Source organism: Bos grunniens, chromosome 15 (genome assembly GCF_055505025.1).
Source record: "Bos grunniens cultivar Pamir isolate PY7600 chromosome 15, Bosgru_T2T1.0, whole genome shotgun sequence".
Lineage (NCBI taxonomy): Eukaryota > Metazoa > Chordata > Mammalia > Artiodactyla > Bovidae > Bos > Bos grunniens.
This window is the reverse complement of record NC_141179.1, coordinates 76807499-76830678: the sequence shown is the minus strand read 5'-3', so window position 1 is coordinate 76830678 and position 23180 is coordinate 76807499. Positions and strand designations below refer to the sequence as shown.

The following is a 23180-nucleotide window of genomic DNA, read 5'->3' as shown; positions in this document are numbered from 1 at the left end:
TGCGTGCTGGGGGCGGCGGGGGGTGGGGGTGGGGGCGGGCGGGTAGGAGGCCTAGTAGCCAATCAAAAACTTTCTTGGACTTCCCTGGTGGTCCAGTGGCTAAGATGCCTCCCTACGCATGCCTGGGTTCAATCCCTGGTGAGGGAACTAGATCCCACATGCTGCAACTAAGAGTTCATATGTCACAACTAAAAGACCCCACGTGCTGTAACTAAGTCCTAGCACAGCCAGATAAAATAAAAATAAAATAAAATACAAATGAAAGAAAACTTTCTTGTGCTCAGCATAATGTTACAGAATATTGGGACTCCAGAGCTTGAGAAAGCTTCAGACAGAATCCTGGACCATCAGGGAGTGGGGGCTGGAGCCCAGAGGGCCCTCTTGATAGACTGCACATTGTCAGTGCTGGAAAGGTCCCGGGTCTGGACACAGGACGACTACTGCCGAGAGCCTCAGGCAGAGACGTGGGACCTTAGAACTGGAACGGACTCAGGGAATGTTTCTGCTGGAAGGCACACTGGACTGTGTTTAATTCAAACTTCCGATTTTATAGCTGAAGCCTCAGCTCTCCGTGCAAGTAGCCATGGGTGCGTCTGAGAAGAATTTTCTAGAGATGAGGGCCATGTGACTGCTTTAGGTGTTTAGGCTGGGGCAGAGAGAGGCAAATGCTTATAATTTATCTGTGAGGTCATCATTCCAGGAAAAAGAAGAAAAATAGCGATGGAACATTTATTCCACAAGTATGTATTGACCCCTTCTGTGCCGGTTCCAGGGGGAGATGAAGAGGGGTGAAACGCCGTAAGGGAAGAAGCGGGAGAAAACCAGTGTGAGCTGCTTCCGACAAAAGGACATTTCTTGGCTCACGCAACTGGAAGCCGAGAGGTAGGGTGGGTGTTTTGGATTAAATTGTGACCTCCTCCCAAATTCGTATGTTGAAGCCTTAACTTCAATGGGGACTATATTTGGAGATAGGGATAATTAAGGTTAAATGAGGTCATAGACTGGAACCCTTATCCGTTCAGACTGGTGTCTTTATAAGAAAAGGAAGAGATACCAGAGCACTCTCTTCTCACACACACACAGAGATGAGGCCATGTGAGGACACAGAGAGAAGGCGGCTGTCTGCAGGTTAGCCAGCGAGGCCTCACCAGAAACCAGCTCTGGACTTACAGCCTTCTAGAATCATGAGAAAGTAAATTCCTATTGCTTAAGGCCCTTTATTGTTCAGTTGCTAAGTCCTGTCTGACTCTTTGCAACCCATGGACTGTAGCACTCCAAGCTTCCCTGTCCTTCACTATTTCCCAGAGTTTGCTCAAACTCAAGTCCATTGAGTCAGTGATGCCATCCAACCATCTCATCCTCTGTCACCCCCTTCTCCTCCTGCCCCCAATCTTTCCCAGCAACAGGGTCTTTTCCAATGAGTTGGCTCTTTGCATGAGGTAGCCAAAGTACTGGAGCTTCAGCATCAGTCCTTCCAAAGAATATTCAGGACTGATTTCCTTTAGGATTGACTGAATGGATCTCCTTGCAGTCCAGGGGACTCTCAAGAGTCTTCTCCAACACCACAGTTCAAAAGCTTCAGTTCTTCGGCTCTCAGCTTCCTTATGGTCCAACTCTCACATCCATACATGACTACTGGAAAAAACATACAGTTGGTAGTATTTTGTTAGGTAAACCCGAGCAGACAAGACAGTGGACTTCAAAGTTGTTTAGTCCAGAAACTATGACTCCATTTCCCTGGATTCTGTCAGCTCTGCTCTCCTTGTGTATAGCCTATTTCCAAGGCTGGTAGCAAGAGCACTGCCACAGTTCTACTCCCGGGAATGTCCAGAGTTAGAGAAAGAGAGAAGGTTGCTCCATGATGTTGCTTCATAAAAACCAGAGAGCTCTTCCCCAGAAACCCCCATCAAACCTTTCCTTGTATCTCTTTGGCCCTGACTAGATCACAGGTCTAAGAGACTCCAAACACAGAAGTCTAAGCAAAATAGAAATTTCTGTCTCTTTCATATCACAGAAGAGTTTGGAAGAAAGCCATCCAAGACTAATAGGAGGGCTCCACCATCCTCCAAATGTGGCTTTCCTCTCTAGGTCTAGGGAGACTGCTTCAATTTTGCTCACCTCTCAGAAAGGGGGAAGGGCTGGGGAAGGGCAGGGGAGCATATATACATTCTTTTTGAGGGCACAGCTTAGAAGTGGTGGGCTTCCCTGGTGGCTCAGCTGGGAAAGAATCTGCCTGCAATGTGTGAGACGTGGGTTTGATCCCTGGGTTGGGAAGATGCTCTGGAGAAGGGAAAGGCCACCCATTCCAGTATTCTGGCCTGGAGAATTCCATGGACTATACAGTCCATGGGGTCGCAAAGAGTCGGACACTACTGAACGACTTTCACTTTTACACTTAGAAGTGGTAGGCTGTTGTTCACTGTCTGTTAGTGAGAACTTAAGACTCACAGCCATTCAAGCTGCAAGGGAGGCTGGGAAATGTAGTGCTTACCAGGCAGCTGTCTGCTTGGCCCCAAACAAGGAATACTGTTACTGGAGAAGAGGAGAGTGGAACCAGAGAAGTGTCTCCCGCTTACTGATTTTAGGCACAGATTCCTGAATCAGTTCTTAGAAAGGGTGGTGGGCCCACCCCTGGGCAAGGGACCAGCTTCCACAGAGGCACATGGGCTTGCCTAAGCCCCTGTATCCTGGGTCTGCTTGTTATGGCAGCTTAGCGTGTCTGCTAGACAATACACTGTGTCTTGTACTGGTCAGCCAAAAAGTTCGTTTGGTTTCTCCATGTTATGGATGACCTGTTTAGCCAACCCAACGCTTCTTTGGCATCTCTTAGGAAGCTGGCAAGGGAAGAATGGGTGCTAGGTAATCAACCAGCAGGGTCCAGTATATTACCTGCCTCTGAGGCCCTCTGACTTTGGGAGGGGGATGGGTTTAAATAGGTCACTATGGGCCAACATGATAAACGGTAAACGAGCAGCAATATCTAAGTTCCAGTGAAAACAACCGAAAGAATGAAGAGAAGGCTTCTCAGAAGGGACAAAGAGTATCATGAGTTCATTTTTTTCTGAGTCTTACAGGCTATGTGGGAATTCCCCCAAATGATTTTGGTTGGGAAAGAGCCTTTCAGACAGAGAACAGCAAAATCACAGAGACGGGAAGGCCCACGGGGTCTGGCTAGTGGTCTGGTGTGGCTCGGGAGTGGGAGGGACGCTGAGGGTAGTGAAGGAAGGCCACCTGAGAGCCTGGGGAGGCAGCGGCCTGGCTGCCAGGCCTCTGGAAGCCGCGCAGGGTTTGTGAGCTAGCAGAGACATGGGGAGATATGCGTCTTTCTCTGAGGTAGAGGCTGGAAGATGACTCGTTAGGAAGCTATTTCACAAATTTGGCTGAGTAATGAGGAGAGCCTGCAGCGGGGCTGTGGTGGTGGGAAGGGAGACAACCAGATAGTCTGCAGGGAGATTTTGGTGGCAGAACTGACAGAACTTGGTAACTGGGTGACTGAGGGGGGTGAGCAAGGATAAGGAAGGGGGTTGGGTGTGGTTAAATATGATCCTAAGTCTACATGCTTATGCTAGACATCTAGAGAAGGAGTACAGGGAAAACAAGCGTTGGGGGTGAGAGGAGAAAACGATGACCCACCCTTCTGAGCCTGGTCCATGGAAGACTTCTTTGGGTCCCTGAAAGTATGACATTCCTTCCTAACTCAGGGCTTCTGAACACTGTCCCTACTCCATGGAACACTGCCTCGTCCTCAAATCTCCAACTGGCTAATTCCTCATTTCCTCTAAGACTTCCTTTCTTCTTGTCCTTTTTTTTTTTTTTTTTAATTTAAATATTTATTTATTTGGCTGTTCTGAGATCTACGCTCTTTGTTGCAGCATGCGGGATCTTTAGTTGTGGCATGTGGGATCTAGTTCCCTGACCAGGGATTGAACCTTGGCCCCCTGTATTGGGAATATGGAGTCTTAGCCACTGGGCTATCAGGAAAGTCCCCTAAAAGCCTTTCTCGATAGCCCCCTCTGACCTAGATGAGAAACCCTCTTCAATTTTCTTATAGTATCCCAGGTCTTTTTTTTACAAGTCTCTCAATCAGGGTGGTTTAATCACTCAGTCATTTCCATGAGGGACCACACCAGCCTTGCTCATGGCTTCATTCTCAACACCTTGTCCAGTGCCTGGTACACTGTGGGCACTTGTGCTGGGTTTGAGATATTCAATAGTTGTCTTTTGAAATAGGAGTTGGACAATAGTTTTCACCAGGGCCCATTCAGGTGTGAAGCAATGAGGCCACCATGGGGACAGTTGATTGTGACCCCTTTTATAGGCCTGGATCACTCTAGACCAGTGGTTTTCAATCAGGGGTGATTTTCTCAGCCAAGGACATTTGGCATGTCTGGAGACGTTTTGGGTAACCCTGACTTGTGTGCATTTGTGTGTGTGTGTGTTACTGAGGCTAGTGGGTAGAGGCCAAGGATGTTGCTAAACATCCTACAATGTGCAAGACAGTCCCCCACAACAAAGAAATATCCAGGCCAACATGCCAGTAGTGCCCAAGTTGAGAAACCCTGCTCTAGAGATGGATGAGCCAACTGGATGGCCAAGTGCCCATGTGGAGTACTGGCTGCTATGACCCAATCGAGGAAGAGCAAGAGAAGCTTGGCAGCTGTCACACAAAAAATATGGACTCGTGATGAGCAGCCAGGGGCCACCTTGGATCGGCCTCAGACAAAGACCCAACACCTTGGGCAGTTTCTCCTTAACTCAGCTCCCGGCTGTAAGCCCAGGAGGCCCAGCCTGGCACTCACCTCCCTCTGACTCATGCCATTGGGTTTCTTCTGCTCTTTGGTGGAAGCGGCCACCGCACACTCTTCCCACCCCATCTGCCTCGCTGATTATTTTCAGCTTGGCTTGCAGAGGCCCAACGCTGCAATTACACCCCAACCTCAATGGCTCCTTCTGAAAATAACATTTGGGTCGAAGAAAACCTCAGTCTGGTGGGCTGGATTTTATACTAAACAGTTAAAGAGTGGGTGTGGGCATGGGGGTGGGGGTGGGGACAAGGGAGTGGCACGATGGTACAATTAAGAGAAGAATCTGGAAGAAGGGCGAGGGAAGAAAGGGAAGGAGTGGTGGCAAGGGCTGTTGCAGAAAGAAAATACATCTCTGGGGGCAGGGGTCAGCCATCTTTTAGAAGTCTTATGCCAAGGCTTCATTTAAGTCCCTAATTGAAGGTTCTGTTTGCTGAAATAACTCACCCCTACCCCCAATCATTGAGGCCTGGGAAATTCATGTCTGCCTGGGGCCAGATGAATTAGTCTATGGGCATACCAATCTTTATCCAAGCTAGTGACCAGATTTTCCAACCCCAAAATAGGAGCCACATGGTTTGACACAGGAGTTTTGCTCTCATTCCAGGCAAGCATGGCAGCCTGGGAAATGTAGTTTCAATGTTGATAGGTGGACTTTCTAAGCAGTCCCACGATCAGTGAAAAAGACAGGACCTTCAGAGGAGGGATTCTCAAGGAAATCAGAGCTGTATGGGTAACTTTAGTTCAGAGAAAAGAAGAAAACACTAGAAAAGAGAAACTTTGACTCATCCAGGGGGTAGTGGAAGGGGAGCAGTAGGAAGTGAGGAGAGAAAGGCTTGGAAGCACAGGTTGGATTCCTAGGGAAGCAGACAGAGATAAAGCTGTATGAGGTGAGAATGGGGAAAACAGGCCAAAGAGTCCAACGCATCAGTTAAACGCTCAGTTGTGCAGTCAGTCAGACTTGGGTTCAAATCTGGAGTATGTTAACCACCTGGGGGATCTTCAGCAGTAACTTAGCCTCTTTTTAGGCCAGGGGCTTCCCAGGTGGCATCTAGCGGTAAAGAACCCATCTGCCAATGCAGGAGAACCAGGTTCGATCCCTGGGTCAGGAAGATCCTCTGGAGAAAGCCACGGCAACCCACTCCAGTATTCTTGCCTGGAGAATCCCATGGACAGAGGAGCCTGGTAGGCTACAGTTGGAAGTGTTGCAAAGAGTCAGACATGACTGAAGTGACTTAGCACACATAGATAGCGGTATCCGTCTAGAGTGAGGTTAGTCGAGTTTGCATCCTGACTCCATGACTTCGTGCAAGTTACCTAACCTCTCTGTGGCTCTTTTCTCCTCTGTAAAATGTAAACAACATCCACCTTCTAAGGTGTCCTAAGGACTTAGAATCTTAGAACAGTGCCTGGGACACTGGCAATCACTCAGCATATGTTAGTTATTGTTATTACCTCTGGAGCTTTTTTTCAAATGTAGCAGACAAAACACTTTTAGCTAACACATACATTTTTTTTTTAATTTGAATAGTTATGAGTTTATTTTCGAGTGTATTAAAATATACGACTAGCACATCAAAGCTGTGGTTTCACTAATGTTGTTGCTTCAGGCAAGACTATGGAGAAAAAGGGAATCGATTTAAAGTTAATTTTAAAAATAAGAAAAGTTAATAAAAGTCAATTTAAAATATACAACTTTGGAGGAATGTGGGTATGGAGGAAAATCATGCAGGCAATACCTAAATGGCTCACAAACTTGGAAAATAATCTAGATGCCATGTTCCTTTCTGCTTATAAAAACCCTTCTAAGGCACATGGGTGGGGAAATGAAGGACAGATAACTGATGTAGATGCTATCAAAACTTTGCCCCCACCCCTCCCCTTCTGTAACCGCTGTCCTTCCCTCTTTGAGAATTCGGTAGGAAGGCCCAGGCCAGCAAGACCTTGACATCCTAGTGAGCTTTGGCAACCGCCCCCCCCACCCCCCGCCGCGAAAGCGTTGTGGATTGGGGGCGCTCAGGGAAGAGGAGCCGAGCTCTGGACACCGAAAGCCAACTCCCCAACTTCGCTCTTCTGTGGCATTAGGGCGATTTGGGCCTCTCTGATTTTTTTGGATCACTGGGTCAATCAGTCAGCCAATGCCTCGGGAGAAGTTTAATTAAGCTCAGATCGCCGGCGCGAGCTGCCAAAGGTCTCCCTGCCCGCCCCGCCCCCCGCACATCTGGTGAAAAGCTTCTCCCCTGCCCGGAGGGGCGGGCCCCGGCCCGCGCATGCGCATAGGCCGCACGCCCCGCGCCCCGCGGCAGGCTCGGCTCCCAGAACGGCGTTGCAAACTGTTGCATCAGACAGCAAGCAGCCGGCCGGGCCGCCAGGGTTTCTAGGAAGATAGGAAGGGTTTGAGATCCTTTGTGGTCTCTCGGGAGCCTTGGCCGTCACTCAAGGTGTTTACACACTGGTAACACGATCCCCTGAAATCTCACGCTTGCTCCAGTCGGCGGAGGGACTTAGCCACAGGTGAAATTCGCTGAACTTCGCTGCTCCTCCCCCCCCACCCCCCACTTAAGGCACCAGACTGGACCAACCGAACTGGATTCGGTGCGCTTTAGTAGGGGCACGGCCCCTGAAGGAATGAGCGGAGTTTGATTTCTCTTCCCAACTACAAGAATGCCCCTGAGGAATTTCTCTCACTCTATGAAAGTGCAAAACTAATTTCCCCAGACAAGCTCTATTGCCGGTTCCCAAAAGGGCTTGGAAAGATCCCCGCAGGAATATTCAGGAGTTTCCAAATCTCTTCACCCCAGCAGCTGGACACACAGACACTGACCATCAAAACCTTCTTGGTGAGTGGACACACGTCCTTCTTTACGGATCGGCCTTCTTTGGCAAATCTCAGCCCCCGTGTTATGGAGGCTTTGGACATGAGCCAGAATGCACAACCATGAACTCAGTGCAGACACAACACGCATACACGTTCTCTAGATCCAAACAGCGCTGCAGCTCAGCTAATGGAAAAGTCCTTAACCCTCCCTGGGTCTTCTGGTCTCTGGCCCACTCCTTCCTCAACAGGAGAGAAAATACTCCTGTATCTGGAAGGAGTGGGATATTCAAGAAGAATGAGTACTGATTTGGAATCTACTTTCTAAAGGGATTTCCAGGGACATAATCTGAATTTTTGAATGGATTAAAACCAAGATCATTCAGTATTAATGGATTTTCCAAAAAGACAGAAAGTGACAATTTACCTTCAGCATTCTGTCTTTGCTAGGGTGTTGATGGTGAAAATCTATTCCATTTGAATAATCTTGAAAGCTAAAACAGGCCTAGTGTTCTTCCTTCCCCTCATTATTATGGATCACTCAGTCCCAAGATGAAAAAAAAAAAAAAAGACCCAAAAGACTCATAAGCATTATCCCACACATCCTTTTGCCAGTTAATCACACATGTCTGTTTAAGCCAACATTTTCCTTTGGACAATGGGGTATTATGGCACTTTGGGATTTTTCACTGTACCAGATGCTCCATGAATATGGCCTGAGCTACTTTGGTCAATAGTGATCTTATAAACTGAAGGGATGACTATTGGAAATGGAAGGAACCTGGGCTAGTGGTGAAGCTGGAGCATTCCTGAGCCTTGCTTCTGAAGGTATATCAGGACCCAAACCTCCCACCAAATATGGAGTCACCACAGAGGTATCTGGGGTCACAGGATGGAATCTCAGGGAGTTGCTGACAGAATTTCAGGTGTGTCTGAGCACCGGTCCTCACCTGGAGAAGGAAGTCATTCCTACTATTGGGCCTCTCCAGGCACAGAAGTTGGAACCATGAGGTCAGAAGACAGGTGGGAACGGGAGAGAGTAAACTTCTCAGCCCATGTTAGGGTCTCTGCTGTACTGCTAGGATCTATGATTGTAGGCCCTGGATGCATGCTTGTAGAATGAATGCACTGATAGAATGAGGGAAGCAGCAGAGAGAGAAAAGGTCAAAAATGTCCAAGAATTTTGCAAGCAGCAGCCTGGGATGTTCAGGGCTTTCTTGTTTTGGGTAAGAGGGGAATCCTTCCAGTTCAAAGACATAGGGCAAGAGAGACACAGCTATTAAGTGACAAGTCTCGACAAGTTCCTTCTGCTTTGGTTTCCCAGTTTGGAAAAAAATCTCCAGTTGGTGAGTCCAGAGTTGGCCAGTCAATCTCAAACCAAGCTTGTGACATCATCAACTATTGCTTCATCTCAACTGAATTCCCGGAGCAAACTTCTGGAAAAGTAAGGGGTCTGAGGGAGGGTGTATGACTGAGATCCAGAGGACAGAAAAATCCCCCAGAAGCCACCCTTTAAAGCCATAAGCAAAGTGATAGCCCAGATGATTAGATGATGCGGACACTGAAAGTGTGATTCGTTTTCCACCTTCTGAGAGCTCGCTCACAAATTGTCAACACTACCCCCAGCCTAAACCTAGACAAAGCTCCCGTTCTAAAGACTTATGATCTAAATTCCTTGTGGAAAGTCTGTCTTTGAAATGTTTAAGGCACCTCATTTAATCCTCATTTCCACTTCAAGTCAGGTACCTCCTTCCTGAGAAATCCACCACATTTGAAGTTTGTAGCTGGCCTTCCTTCTGTTTTTGCTATTTACGTGCCAATTTAAAGGGTGGAGAGAGCCACATTAGTTTAAAAATAAAACACAAATAGCGAAATGAGGCTTGGTTAAAGTAAAAACCACAGAAGGGATTTTTTTTTCCTCTCATACTTTTCAGATTTTCCTAGAACCACCTTTATTTCCTCAGAGCCCAGGCACAGAAAGTGAGTGGGCCTCTCTGGATGCTCTTCCAAGGGAAAGCTGAATGCCTCATTCCTATTCTCCTCTCACTGCACCTTGAGGATTTGTTTTCCTGTTTCAGACAATTGAGTCTCAGACTGGGGCTCAGCAAGGCATTGAAACCCTTGTTTCACATGGGGTTTTTCTGAGCACTCTTAGAGTAGATTTTGATTTGTTTTTGCATGGTTTGTATCTTAACTATTCTGTTCAGCTGTATCAGCTTGTACATTCTGGGTGATGGGTGATAGGAATGTGGCTTTAAGGTCAGATAACTCCTGGTGGATTCTCAGCATTGCTACTTAGCAGTCTTGTGACCTTACCTGTCAAAGGAGAGTAATGATGCACACCTCTCGGGGCTGTAATGAGGATTAAGGAGTCAAGCAGAAAGGGCTCAGCACAAAACAAGTACTTAATACACTGTCGCTATTACAAAAATAGATCCTTTTATCTATTCGCTCCTTCCTTAACCAATTTCCTTCTCCGGTTTTGGAGAAGGAAAGCAAGTTCATCATTCAATGGATGATTTTTGCCAATTTTGCATCACCAGAGGGTCTATAAAGGAAGGGAGACAAGGCCGAGTTTGACTTATAATGGGATGTCTTTTAATGGGATAGGATCGGTGTTCTTGCCTCTTAAGAGCTGACCACACCAGCAGTGCAGGGACTGGGGAAATCTTGAAGGCAGATGGTTGGGGTGGAAGGAGCGCACACGATGGGGAAGAGTGGTCAGGAAAAGCAGGCCCAAGGCTGAGACGAAGGGCCAGATGGGGAGGGGCGGGGGGGCGCGCTGCCAGCTACGCGGAATAAAAGGCTCCCACTTTGGGGTTCTGAGTCTCCGGGCCTGCAGGCGGAGGCCCGCCAGCCCCAGGGTCTGGGGATCGTGGGACCCGAGGCGCGTGCGGCAGCGCCCTCTGCCGGCCGCGCGGGGCAAGCCGCCAGTCAACGCAGCTCTGCAGGTGGGACCCGGGATCCCTCCCGCTACCTCCGCCCCGGCTCCATCCCTTCAGAGGACCTCGCCGACTGGTCCCCGACCGGATTTCGGGAGGCGAATCTCTATCTGGCACCTGTGGACTCATTAGAGAAGATGCTCGGAAACATCCGATTCATCCGAGATCGGAGGCCGCGGGAAGCCACCCAAACCCCGCAGAGGCTGCGCCCCTGGGGACCCGGGGCCACAGCCTGCTGGGCTGTCGGAGGTGGTTTGGAAGTAGCATCGCCTTTGGCCAAGACCGCGGGGTCTGCGGACTGAGAGGAGCCCTGGGTTCGCTTTCTGCCTCATCCATTTTCCAGCTAGGTGACCTTGGGCAAGGTACTTATATTTTCCGTGTGCCTTAATTTCCTCATCTTGAAGATGGAGAAAATGATCCCGACCTTGGCGGGTTAACCTGACGATTACACGGGATCAGACGGTCTGGGCTGAAATTATGGCACTGGACATCAGCCAGCTGTGCGCCTGGGGCAAGTTACTTAACCTCTCTGTGCCCTGATCCCTGCAAAATAGGGATAATAACGGTACTTACCTCCGAGGGTTTGTTGCCTGCAAAGCATTTAACACCGTGCCTGGCACAGAGTAAGCGCTCAATAAATGGTGGCTACTGTGGTTGTGGTCGTTATTATTGTTCCTAGGACCGCCGAGCACACGAGCAGAACTCTAGCTGGCGGCTCTTACTAGTCTTTCCTGGGTCCGGCTATTTCTTTGCGGGCATTGTTAAAATCTTTTACCAGGTGCTAGCTGTCCTTATCAGTGGCCGAAGGACAGCCGGCCTTCCAGAGTTTGGAAAAATCGAGGTTCCCCTGGAGAAGGGCCAAGAAAGCGGCCCGCGGGCTGCGAGGACCGGACCTCCCGCGAGGACACTCGCGCCGCCCCGCGCCTTCTCCGCCCGCGCCTCCGTTAGCGCGCGTCAGAGCCGCAGTGACGTAGCCGGGCCCCGCGGGCGGTGGGGAGGCGCGGCCTGGATGCGCGGGGAGCCGGGGACGGCCCGGGTGGCCCGGCCGCGCGAGTGCCCTGCGATCCCCGGCGGCGGCCGAGGCAGCGGGAAGGCCTGGGCGGACTCTCCAGCGTCTGCCGGGCTCCCGGGCGCACCCGGGCTCCGCCTGCAGCCCCGCGCGCCCCGGACCCGCCCAGTCCCGCGCAGGGCTGACTTCCTAGCGGCCGCTCAGCGTCTGCGTGGTCCTTCCTTCCCCTCCTGTCCTCTGCTTCCCCGCATCGCCCTTCTGATTCCTTTTCGTCCCCAGCGATCCGCTCACTTTCTTCTTCCTCTTCCCTCCTGGACCAACTCGTTTGCTGTGAGTGGTTAGCAACCACCCACAGGAGGCGCCTCCCACTCCCAGCTCCATCTGCAGCCCTCGGGACGCCCAGTCTCTTCGCTGGCCTGGCCGGACAGTTCCACTTGGCTTACCCTGCACGCATCTGCAACTCGCCGCGTCTTGTCCCTCTCAGTGATGGCAGGGCCATCAAACTAGACTCCTAGCGTTCCCCTCTAAACACCTCTCCAGGCACTCTCCATTTCTTCATTCTAATTCCAGGCAGCCTGGTTCAGGTGTCCCTCTCCCACTGGCTGTAACACACTCCCCGCACTGCCGCCTCCTTCAAATCCAGCCTCTGCACCCGCCAGAGCGGGTACCTAGTCATGCCTGGCCATGCCTTTCTCCGCTTAAGGCTGCCCGGACTGGGACCCCAGCCCATTCCGTCTTCACGGACACCCTCCTCTGCCGTTTTCTATCTGACACCTTTATCCGGAGCTAGTCCTGGGTGTCGGCCCCTGCTGGGACCAACAGTATCTTTACTGCTGTGGGGCCTGATCAAGGGAATTTACACCTCCCTCCGCCTCCTCTTACTCATTCTCCAACGCTTAAGATGTGAGTCACCTCTTGAAGACTGCCTTCCCGCTTCTGCTATCTGGCTGAGTGAAGTGTCTCTGGACCCCCAGAGCTTTCCGTCCCTGCTGCTTGAGTCATATTTGGCACGAAGGCCTGCTCTTTCAAGATGGCCTCTGCACCACCCTCCACCCTCACCCCGCACCCCACCTGCTTCCCCCTCTGCTCTGGTCACACCGGGCTCTCAGTTACCAGCTTCTATGTTCACCTTTCCATGTCAGCATCTCCGTACAGCCTGTTCTCTCCGTTTGGTTTACCTTTCTGTCCTTTCTCACCTACTCAGTGTTTGGCTCTCATCCTAAGTAAGCATCATGTCCTCAGAGACCGCTTCCCTGACCCCACCCTCCCCCCCATTCAGTTGAATTCTCCTTTGATAGATCAAATTATATTAGAAAAAAAAAAAACCCTACAGAGATTATATCCTTAACACCTGTTTGTTCTATACCCCTCCCCTGGCACCCACCTCCTTGCCAAAGTTTAACATTTGCTGTTTTTTCTTAAAATCTTTTTTTTTTTTCCTTGATTGGGTTATAGTTGATTTACAATGTGTTCGTTTCAGGTGTACAGCAAAGTGAATCTGTTATACATATATCCACGCTTTTTTAGATTCTTTTCACATATAGATCATTACAGAGTATTGAGTAGAGTTCCCTGTGCTCTACAGTAGGTCCTTAGTAGTTATCAATTTTATATATAGTGGGCTTCCCCACTCAGCAGTAAAGAATCCGCTTGCAATGCAGGAGCCACAGGAGACACAGGTTCAATCTCAGGTCGGGAAGATCCCCTGGAGGGAGGGCATGGCAACCTACTCCAGTATTCTTGACTCAAGGATCCCATGGACAGAGGAGCCTGGCAGGCTACAGTCCACGGGGTTGAAGAGTAGAGTTCCTTGTGCTATACAGTATGTCCTTATTAGTTATCGATTTTATGTATAGTAGTTGGAGCTTCCCAGGTGGCTCAGTGGTAAAGAATCTGTCTGCCAATGCAGGAGATGCAGGAGACTCAAGTTTGATCCCTGGGTTGGGAGGATCCCCTGGAGAAGAAAATGGCAACCTGCTCCAGTATTCTTGCCTGGAAAAGCCCATGGACAGAGGAGACTGGCAGGCTACAGTCTATGGAGTTGCGGCTCCTCTGTGTATATGTCAATCTCAAGCTTTTCCCTCAAGTCTTTTCTCTTTTTTTAAGGACAAACTTTACAGATCTAAGTGGTGCCCTCTGAACCCATTTCTGTCCCTTCCCTTGGGTACCCACTCTCCTGTACTTCGGGTTCATCATTCTCATATGTGCTTTTGTATTTTTTGTTTGTTTGTTTGTTTCTTACAAACATTTGTGCCTATAAACACTTCATAAGATTGTTTGGCATGCTTGTAAACTTTGAAGAAATGGCATTCTTCTTTTGAAAAAGCATTTTCAATGCTTTTTTCACTCAGCACTGTGATTTTGAAATGTAGCCACACTGATACATGTGATTCTAAATCATACATTTTCACTGCTGATTAGGGTCCCATTGAATGCATTCACCACTCCTTACTCATCTCCTTGTGGAAGACATTCAGCTAATTTTCACATTTTTTTGTTGTTAGAAACAAAGGTACAATTAATTTTCTTTTTTTTTTTTTTCCCCATCCCCTTGTGTGAAAGTAGCCACCCAGATAGATACTTGGATATGGAATTGCTGGGCTCAGGCCGTGTGAATTGGCAGCTTTACTGGGGATGAACAGTTTTTCAAAGCGGTTGTACCAATTTACACCTCAGTAGCAATATATGAGTTCCCATGCTTGGCTTCCTCAACAACACTCTGGTAATGTCAAACTATAAAACTTTTGCCAAGCTGGTGGGTGTGAAATGGTATTCCAGTGTTTGAATTCGCAACTCCCTGTTTACAAGCGAGACTGAACTTACTTTCATTTGTTTATTGGCAATTTGCCTCTTGTCTTTTTAAATTGCCCCCTTGGTTTATTTGACGGTACTTCCATTGGATTCTCTCTTATTATGAGTAGGAGTTCTTTATGTATTCTGGGTACTAGTCCTTTGTCAGGCTGTAGCCCGTCTGGTATCGTCTGTTCCACTCAAGTGCAGTGTTAAATCAGTCTGTGTAATTGATTAATGGCTGACTTTCCTACCAGACTGTAAACTCCACTTGAAGAGGTACCATCTCCTGCAAGGGACGCAGTGTCTAAAGCAGGCATGCAAGCCACATCACTTCAGTCATATCTGACTCTTTGTGACCTTATGGACCATTGCCCACCAGGCTCCTCTGTCCATGGGATTCTCCAGGCAAGAACACTGGAGTGGGTTGCCATTTCCCTCTCCAGGGGATCTTTCCCAACCCAGGGATCTAACCCACGTTTCTTAAGTCTCCTGAATTGGGAGGTGAATTCTTTACCACTAGTGCCACCTGGGAAGCTTGTCTAACACATACCAAGAACTTAATAATAAACATTCCTGTACTGACTTGTATTGACATTATTTGTCTTTTACACGCTCCCGCTTCAACTCTCACCTTCAGTGACCCTCAAGGCTATAAACTCCTTGAGAGCAGGAATCTGGAGCTTTTTTATCCATTTTTTGTGTCTCTGTTTCTATCACAACACCTCTGGCACAGGGTATATAGCCAATCATTTTTGCTTAATTTCCTTTGAGTTTTCTTTTCTTTCTTCTCAACCCATCTTGTATCCCTAAGTCATATGTTACCTATAAAATGAATAATGAAAACCATCTCAGCTGTGTGTGCGAATCCCACGATACAACATATTTGAGGAAGTAGACCAGTGCTTAGCACACCGTCAGTGCTCAATAAGTGGTGACTTTCATTATTCCCAGAACAATCATTTTGGTGACTAAAGATACGCACTATTTAATTTTAACAGATAGAGTTCTTTCAGAGAGAGAGAATAAAAGTGAACTTCCTGAAGATCTGGTGAGCAGTTTTTTTTTTTTTTTTCCCCTCTCTCTATTGGCATTTGACCCACTATAGAAGGCTCAGTCCCAACACGATCTCTGAAAAGCATCAAATATCATTCTTCTCCCTTTCTTTTATAAATTCCAGACATATCAAAGGCATATGAACCATACATAGAATTCAGACCTTTAAGTGGAAACATATAAAGGCCAATTCCACATCTTTGGCCAGAAGTCAGAGAGCAGAAAAAAGAGTCTGTCAGTGATACTGGGAGTGGGATTTAGTGACTGCAGCCAGGGACAAAGCGGAAGGCTTACATCTGTTTCCTACATCTGCCATTGATTGTGTGACCTTTGATCTATTTATAAAATGGAGAGAATAATTCTTGCTTTCTCTGGAGGTTGAACTTCATTAATTACTCATTTTAAAATGCTTTGAGATCCTCGACATGGAAGGTAGTTTGGCTGTATTTACACAGCACTCCCAATAGGTAAATGGTCCAGCAACATCTGTGCAAACAGCTCAGGGATCTGATCTCCTTTTTTACCAGAAAGTGAGGCCCCAGGAAGGCGGATCTTCGGTCCAGAGTTGTAGGTTGCCGACAGACAGGGGGAAGCCCCCTTCATCTCCGGCCCTGAGCTCGCAGGGATGAGACATCTCAGGGCAGCCTTATTTGATCAAGATGTCATGCTACTCGGAGGCCTGTCATCTCTAGGGTTTCATCTCTACATGAGGAAAGCAGGTGGCTGCACCGGGCCCACTGCAACGCGAGCCCACCAGAGAGAACAATTAGAGTCACGGCGACCGAGGGCAGCAGCCTCTCTCCATCAGGTTCAGGAGGAAGTTTGCCGAGAGACGTAACAGGAGAAGGTGGGCTGAACCCAGACAGCGGCCCAGGCAGGGGCCCTCTGGAGGCTCACCTTCTCCTCACTTCAGAGATCTGGGAAAAGGACCCGAAAGAAAGCGTTGGGGAGACCTTGTCTGACAGCTCGGCTTCCTAACGTCTGAGGGTGGAGCCCGTCCCTATTGCGGCTGTTGGAACCAGCAGGGATTGTGTGGTGGTTGGAGAAGTGAGCCCTGGAGCCAGCAGACCAGGCTTTAAAATCCAGCTGCAAACTTATCAGCTGGGCAGTTTGGTCTCTGAGCCCCAGTGCCCCAGCTAGGGAGGGGGGTAATAATAATATCCCCACTTGTCAGGGTCGTTAGGGAGGTTAGGCAAGAAAAGGCATGTGACCGTGTGCTGCTTGTGGAAGGGATTCAATCAGTACTCATGAAAGAGATGAAAACACTACAAATTCAAGACTGAACAGAGCTCTCTCCCTTTGCTTAAAAAAGTTTTCCCCTCTTTATTCTTAAACTAATACTTGTATGTGATTTAAAACAAACAAACCAACCAAAAAACAAAATTCACAACATCATGAAAGAAGATTCAGTGAAGAGTGAGTGTCTCTCTCATTGAAAACTCCCCCTTTCTTTTGGCCACCCAGCTTATAGGATCTTAGTTTCTTGACTGGAGATCAAACCCATGCCTCCTGCAGTGGAAACACAGAGTCCTAGCCACTGGGCCGCCAGGAAATGCCCTCATTTTAGCCTCTTGTCACCAATTTCTCCTCCCCTGGTGGCAATAAATACCAGGCTCTGGTGTGCCCTTCCAGATCTGGGCTATGGATCGTATAAGGTTCTTTGTGGATTTTGAAATTTGCCTTTTTTTTTTTTTAAACTAAACAATGTATTTTGAAAGTAATCCACTATTAGGATATGTAGGGTTATCTCATTCTTTTTAAGGCTGTGACTATTACACTGTAATTACGTAGCTAGTCCTTTGCAGATAGACATTTAGATCTGTATTGGTTTTATTTATTTATTTATTACCACCAGCTTAGTGGCTTAAAACAACATGAATCTATTATCTTACAGTTTTGTACACCGAAAGTCCAAAATGAGTCTTGCTGGGCTAAAGTCGAAGCGTTGGCAGGGTTTTCTTTCCTTTGGACACTGTTGGGGAGAATCTGTTTCCTTGTCCGTTCTAGCTTCCAGACACGTCTAGACCTGCATTCCTTGGCTTGTGTCCCCTTTCTTCATCTTCAAAGTCAGCAACCATAGGTAGAGTTTTTCTCCAGTCCCTTTATTCTGACTTCTCCTTTTATGCTTCCCTCTGTCACGTCTAAGGACTCTTGTGATTACATTGAACCAACCCAGATAATCCAGGATAAGCTCCCTGTTTTGAGCTCAGCTGTTTAACAGTCTTTATTTCATCTGCAACTTTAACTCCCCTTTGCCAGGCCTATTCACAGGTTTTGGGGATTAGGATGTGGACTTTTTTTGGGGGGGGACGTTATTCTGCTTACCACCAGGTTATTTCCTATCTTTTGTTGTTACAAACAGAACTGATGAATGTCCTTGTATAAATATCATTTCTTACCTGTGAATCGGTACATATTGTAAGATCAAATATGAGAGGCAGTGTCTATGTGGAAGGGTGTGTGTTTAAAAAATCTTTGGAAGGTATTGTCAAATTTTACTTGAAAGGGATTATAATAATTTACATAGCAACTATTATCTATTATGTACCAGTGCGGGCTTCCGATCGCCCCCCGGTAGCTCACTGGTAAAGAATCTGCCTGAAATGCATGAGCTACAGGAGACACGGGTTCAATCCCTGGGTCAGGAAGATTCCCTGGAGGAGAGCATGACAACCCACTCCAGTATTCTTGCCTGGAGCATCCCATGGACAGAGGAGCCTGGGGGGCTATAGTCCATAGAAGTGCAAAGAGTTGGAAACGACTGAATCGAATTAGCATGCATATAGGCATGTACCAGTGCAATTAAAAATAATTAGTAGCCCTTATTATTTTAGAGGAGTTTTAGATTTACAGAAAACTTGATCGAAAAGGATAGTTCTCACATACCTCCTCCCATGGTTCCCCCTGCTATATACATGTTATATTACTGTGGTATGTTACAATTGATGAACCAGTGTTGATACTATTATTAACGGAAGTCCCTAGTTTATACTATGGGCTTCCCTAGTGGCTCAGAGGTTAAAACGTCTGCCTGGAATGTGGGAGACCTAGGTTCAATCCCTGGGTCGGGAAGATCCCCTGGAGAAGGGAATAGCAATCCACTCTAGTACCCTTGCCTGGAGAATCCCATGGAGGGAGGACTCTGCTAGGCTACAGTCCATGGGGTCGCAATGAGTCAGACACGACTGAGCAACTTCACTTCACTAGTTTATACTAGGATTCACTCTTGGCACTGTACATTCTCCCCCCCCTCCCTTTTTTTTAACGTTTACTTTTATTTATTTACTTATTTGGCTGCACTGGACTTAGCTGTGGCACGTGGATCTTCGATCTCGTTGTGGCACTCAGGATCTTTGGTTTCGGCGTGTGGGGTTTAGTTTCCTGACCAGGGATCAAACCCAGGCCCCCTGCACTGGGAGCAAGGAGTCTTAGCCAGTGGACAGCCAGGGAAGTCCCCGGCATTGTACATTCTATGGGTTTTGACAAACGTATAATGACACGTACCACAATAACAGTGTACACAGTAGCTGGAGGTAAAAATCCGCTCTATTCTGCTTACTTATCCCTCTCTCTTTCCCACCCCAGTTCAGTTCAGTTCAGTCGCTCAGTTGTGTCCGACTCTTTGCTACGCTATGGACTGCAGCACACCAGGCTTCCCTGTCCATCACCAACTCCCAGAGCCTGCTCAAACTCATGTCCATCAAACACTGATATTTTTACTATTTCTCTAGTTTTGCCTTCTCCAGAATGTGATATAACCGCCTTTTCAGATTGATTTCTGTCTTCTAGCAATATGGATTTAAGATCCCTTCGTGGTTTTCTGTGTGTGTGTGTGTGGCTTGATAGCTCTTTTTTATTGCTAAATAATAGCCCATTGTATGGAGGAGCTCAGTTTATATTGCCATACCCTCCATCACCTACTGAAGGACATCTTGGTTGATTCCAGGATTTGGCAATTTCGAATAAAGCTGCTATAAACATCTGTGTGCAGGTTTTTGTGTGGACATAAGTTTTCAACTGTGCCAATTTTTTCACACCTTTGAATATACAGTATTTTTTAAAATTAATTAATTTTTTATTGAAGGAAAATTGCCTTACATAATTTTGCTGTGTTCTGTCAAAGTGGAAGTGAAGTCGCTCAGTCGTGTCCAACTCTTTGTGACACCACGGACTGTAGCCTACCAGGCTTCTCCATCCATGGGATTTTCCAGGCAAGAATACTGGAGTGGGTTGCCATTTCCTTCTCCAGGAGATCTTCCCGACCCAGGGATCAAACCCGGGTTTCCCTCATTGCAGGCAGACGCTTTACCCTCTGAGCCACCAGGAAAGCCCAAACCTCAATATAAATCAACGATAGTGAATATGCAGTATTTTAACAAGCTTTTTCATTTTGGTTAACCTGATAGACGATAGTGGTAGCTAATCATTGTTTTCATGCACATTTCTTTAAAGAAAAGTGAAGCTTGACGTCTTTTTATATTTATGTTTTAATTCCTGGCAATGATCTGTTCACGTTTATTCTAATAATGGCTTGCTTGCTTTTTTTTTTTCTTAGTGAGTGATACAGTCTTTTTATATAACAAGTAAATTGGAAATTTGTGTTATATTTTTATAAATATTTTGTCCAGTTTATTATTTGTCTTTTTTTTCTATGTTGAAATTTAAAACATTTATAAGTCAAATTTATGCCTTTAGTTTTCTTTTGAGGCCTTTTTTGTTTTGTGTCTTGATTTTCCCACGTTGAGATTTTACTCTCCTGTTTAATTCTCATGTTTATATGGCTTTAATTTTTACATATAAGTCCTGGATACATATAATATCTGGATATATTTAGTAGAAAGGAGCAAGGTAAGATTCCAAATGCTGTTCCTCCCACCCCCAGCCTACATTGTAACCCCTCAAGGGCCGTTGTTCTAGTATCATTTTCGGTAGAATACATCTTTCCTTTTATTGAAAATGCCATCTTGACTATGTACTAAATTCTAGTGGGTATTTGTGTCTTTTCTGGTCTTTTGAGCTGACTGCTGTTCAGTTATTTTTTTTTAATGTGTATTTGTCTGGCCGCACCAGCTTGTGGTTTCGGCACATGGGATCTTTGATCTCAGTTGTGCCACGTGGGATCTGGTTCCCTGACCAGGGATTGACCCTGGGCCCCTGCATTGGGAGTGCTGAGTCTTAGCCACTGAACCACCAAGGAAGTCCCTCCATTATTTTTTAAATAACTGATTTATTGAGATATAATTTACATACTATAAAATTCACCCCTGTAAGCATACCATTCAGTGAGTGAAGTGAGTGAAAGTCACTTAGTCGTGTCCGACTCTTTGCGACCCCATGGCCTACACAGTCCATGGCATTCTCCAGACCAGAATACTGGAGCGGTAGCTTTTCCCTTCCCCAGGGGATCTTCCCAACTCAGGGATCGAACCCAGGTCTCCCGTCCTGCAGGCAGATTCTTTACCAGCTGAGCCACAAGGGAAGCCCAGACGAAGCCACTCATAAATTAAGCCGGCCGACGAGGATGGGATGCTTTTTAGTATATTCACAGAGTTGTGTAACAATCACTGTTATTCAGTCCAACAACATTTATATCACTCGACAAAGAAACCTTGTACCCATTAGCGGTCATTCTCTACTCCTTCCTGCCCCTACCTCCTGGCAGCCACCACCCTGTTTTGGTTCCTATGGCTTTACCTCTTCTGGACATTTCATATAAGTAGAGTTAAGTGGTATGTGGCATTTTATGATTGACTTCTCTCACTTAGTGTAACATTTTCATGGCTCATTCATGTTGTAGCATGTGTCAGTACTTCATTCCCTTTTTAGTGGCATATCATATTCCATATAATATTCTCATGATGTACTCTGCATAACTTATATGCAGAGTACATCATGAGAAACGCTGGGCTGGAAGAAACACAAGCTGGAATCAAGATTGCCAGGAGAAATATCAATAACTTCAGATATGCAGATGACACCACACTAATGGCAGAAAGTGAAGAGGAACTAAAAAGCCTCTTGATGAAAGTGAAAGTGGAGGGTGAAAAAATTGGCTTAAAGCTCAACATTCAGAAACGAAGATCATGGCATCCGGTCCCATCACTTCATGGGAAATAGATGGGGAAACAGTGGAAACAGTGTCAGACTTTATTTTTGGGGGCTCCAAAATCACTGCAGATGGTGACTGCAGCCATGAAATTAAAAGACGCTTACTCCTTGGAAGGAAAGTTATGACCAACCTGGATAGCATATTCAAAAGCAGAGACATTACTTTGTCAACAAAGGTTCGTCTAGTCAAGGCTATGGTTTTTCCTGTGATCATGTATGGATGTGAGAGTTGGACTGTGAAGAAGGCTGAGCACCGAAGAACTGATGCTTTTGAACTGTGGTGTTGGAGAAGACACTTGAGAGACCCTTGGACTGCAAGGAGATCCAACCAGTCCATTCTGAAGGAGATCAGCCCTGGGATTTCTTTGGAAGGAATGATGCTAAAGCTGAAACTGCAGTATTTTGGCCACCTCATGCGAAGAGTTGACTCATTGAAAAAGACTCTGATGCTGGGAGGGATTGGAGGCAGGAGGAGAAGGGGTCGACAGAGGATGAGATGGCTGGATGGCATCACTGACTCGCTGGACGTGAGTCTGGGTGAACTCCTGGAGTTGGTGATGGACAGGGAGGCCTGGCGTGCTGCGATTCATGGGGTCGCAAAGAGTCGGACACGACTGAGAGACTGAACTGAACTGAACTAAACTGAAGAACTCTTCATATACTTTGACACTTATCAGATTTGCAAATATTTTCTCCCATTCTGTGAGCTGTATTTTCACTTTCTCAACGGTGTCCTTTGAGGCACAAAAGGTTTTAATTTTCACGAGGTCCAAGTTTTCCCTTTTGTTTGTGGTTTTGGTGTCATATCTAAGAAGCTACATTACGTTTGGCCAAGCGTCTATCCCCACTTTCTCTCTCCCTCCCCACCCACCCCCCGGGCTATTCTTGCACGCTTATTTTTTTCACGTGAACTTTAGAATCAGCTCATCTTGTTCCAAAAGCAATTCTTTCTGTATGTTTTTAAAATTGGAATCACTGTATATATGAATGATTTGTGAGAACTGACATCTTTACAACCGTACATCTTCCTATTCAGAAACAGGATATGTCTTTACGTTTATTCAGACTATTATGTCCTTCAGGAGCATTGTAAAGCGTTCTTCTTATTGATTTAACACATTGAAGTAGTTGTATTTCGTGTTGTTGCTTCTATGAGTGGAATCTTTTTTTATGTTTTCTGACTGGTTGCTGACTCCATGTAAGAAAGCTGCTCACTCCTGCTTAGTAGTATAAAGTCATCTTATTTTATTGATTTTGAGTGATTTTACTGATAATTTCTGAATGAGTTATCCTGTGTTTTCTAGGTGTACAGACATATCATCTAAAGATAATGATAATTTTGCTTTCTCCTTTCTTGCTTAATACTTCTTATTTCTCTCTGTTGTCTAATTGTATAGGCCAGCGCTTCTAGAACAGTGTTAATAATGATGGTGTTAGTGGAAATCTTTGCCTTGTTCCTGACTCTACAGGAAGTGCTTCTAGTTACAGACTTTGCAGAGAGACAGCTGTCAGCACCTGAGTCTTTCTTTTATTGTGTTCTCTCTGTCAGATTTCACACTGTGTTATGCTAGCTTTCATAAAAAGAATTTGGAAGTTTTCCTGCTTTCTCTTTGCTCTGGAACAATTTAAATAGCAGGTAGAATCCACCCATGAAACCG

At 46.6% G+C, this 23180-nt stretch overlaps 1 long non-coding RNA gene across 1 annotated transcript; it reads right to left on the bottom strand.

The window, feature by feature from the left end:
* Positions 1 to 723: 723 nt before the first annotated feature.
* Positions 724 to 11857, bottom strand: LOC147358510 (uncharacterized). The gene is made up of 2 exons (XR_015142361.1): positions 11133 to 11857; positions 724 to 1635 (listed from the first exon to the last, which is right to left on the bottom strand). It is a non-coding gene; the product is annotated as an uncharacterized LOC147358510 (long non-coding RNA).
* Positions 11858 to 23180: the final 11323 nt, after the last annotated feature.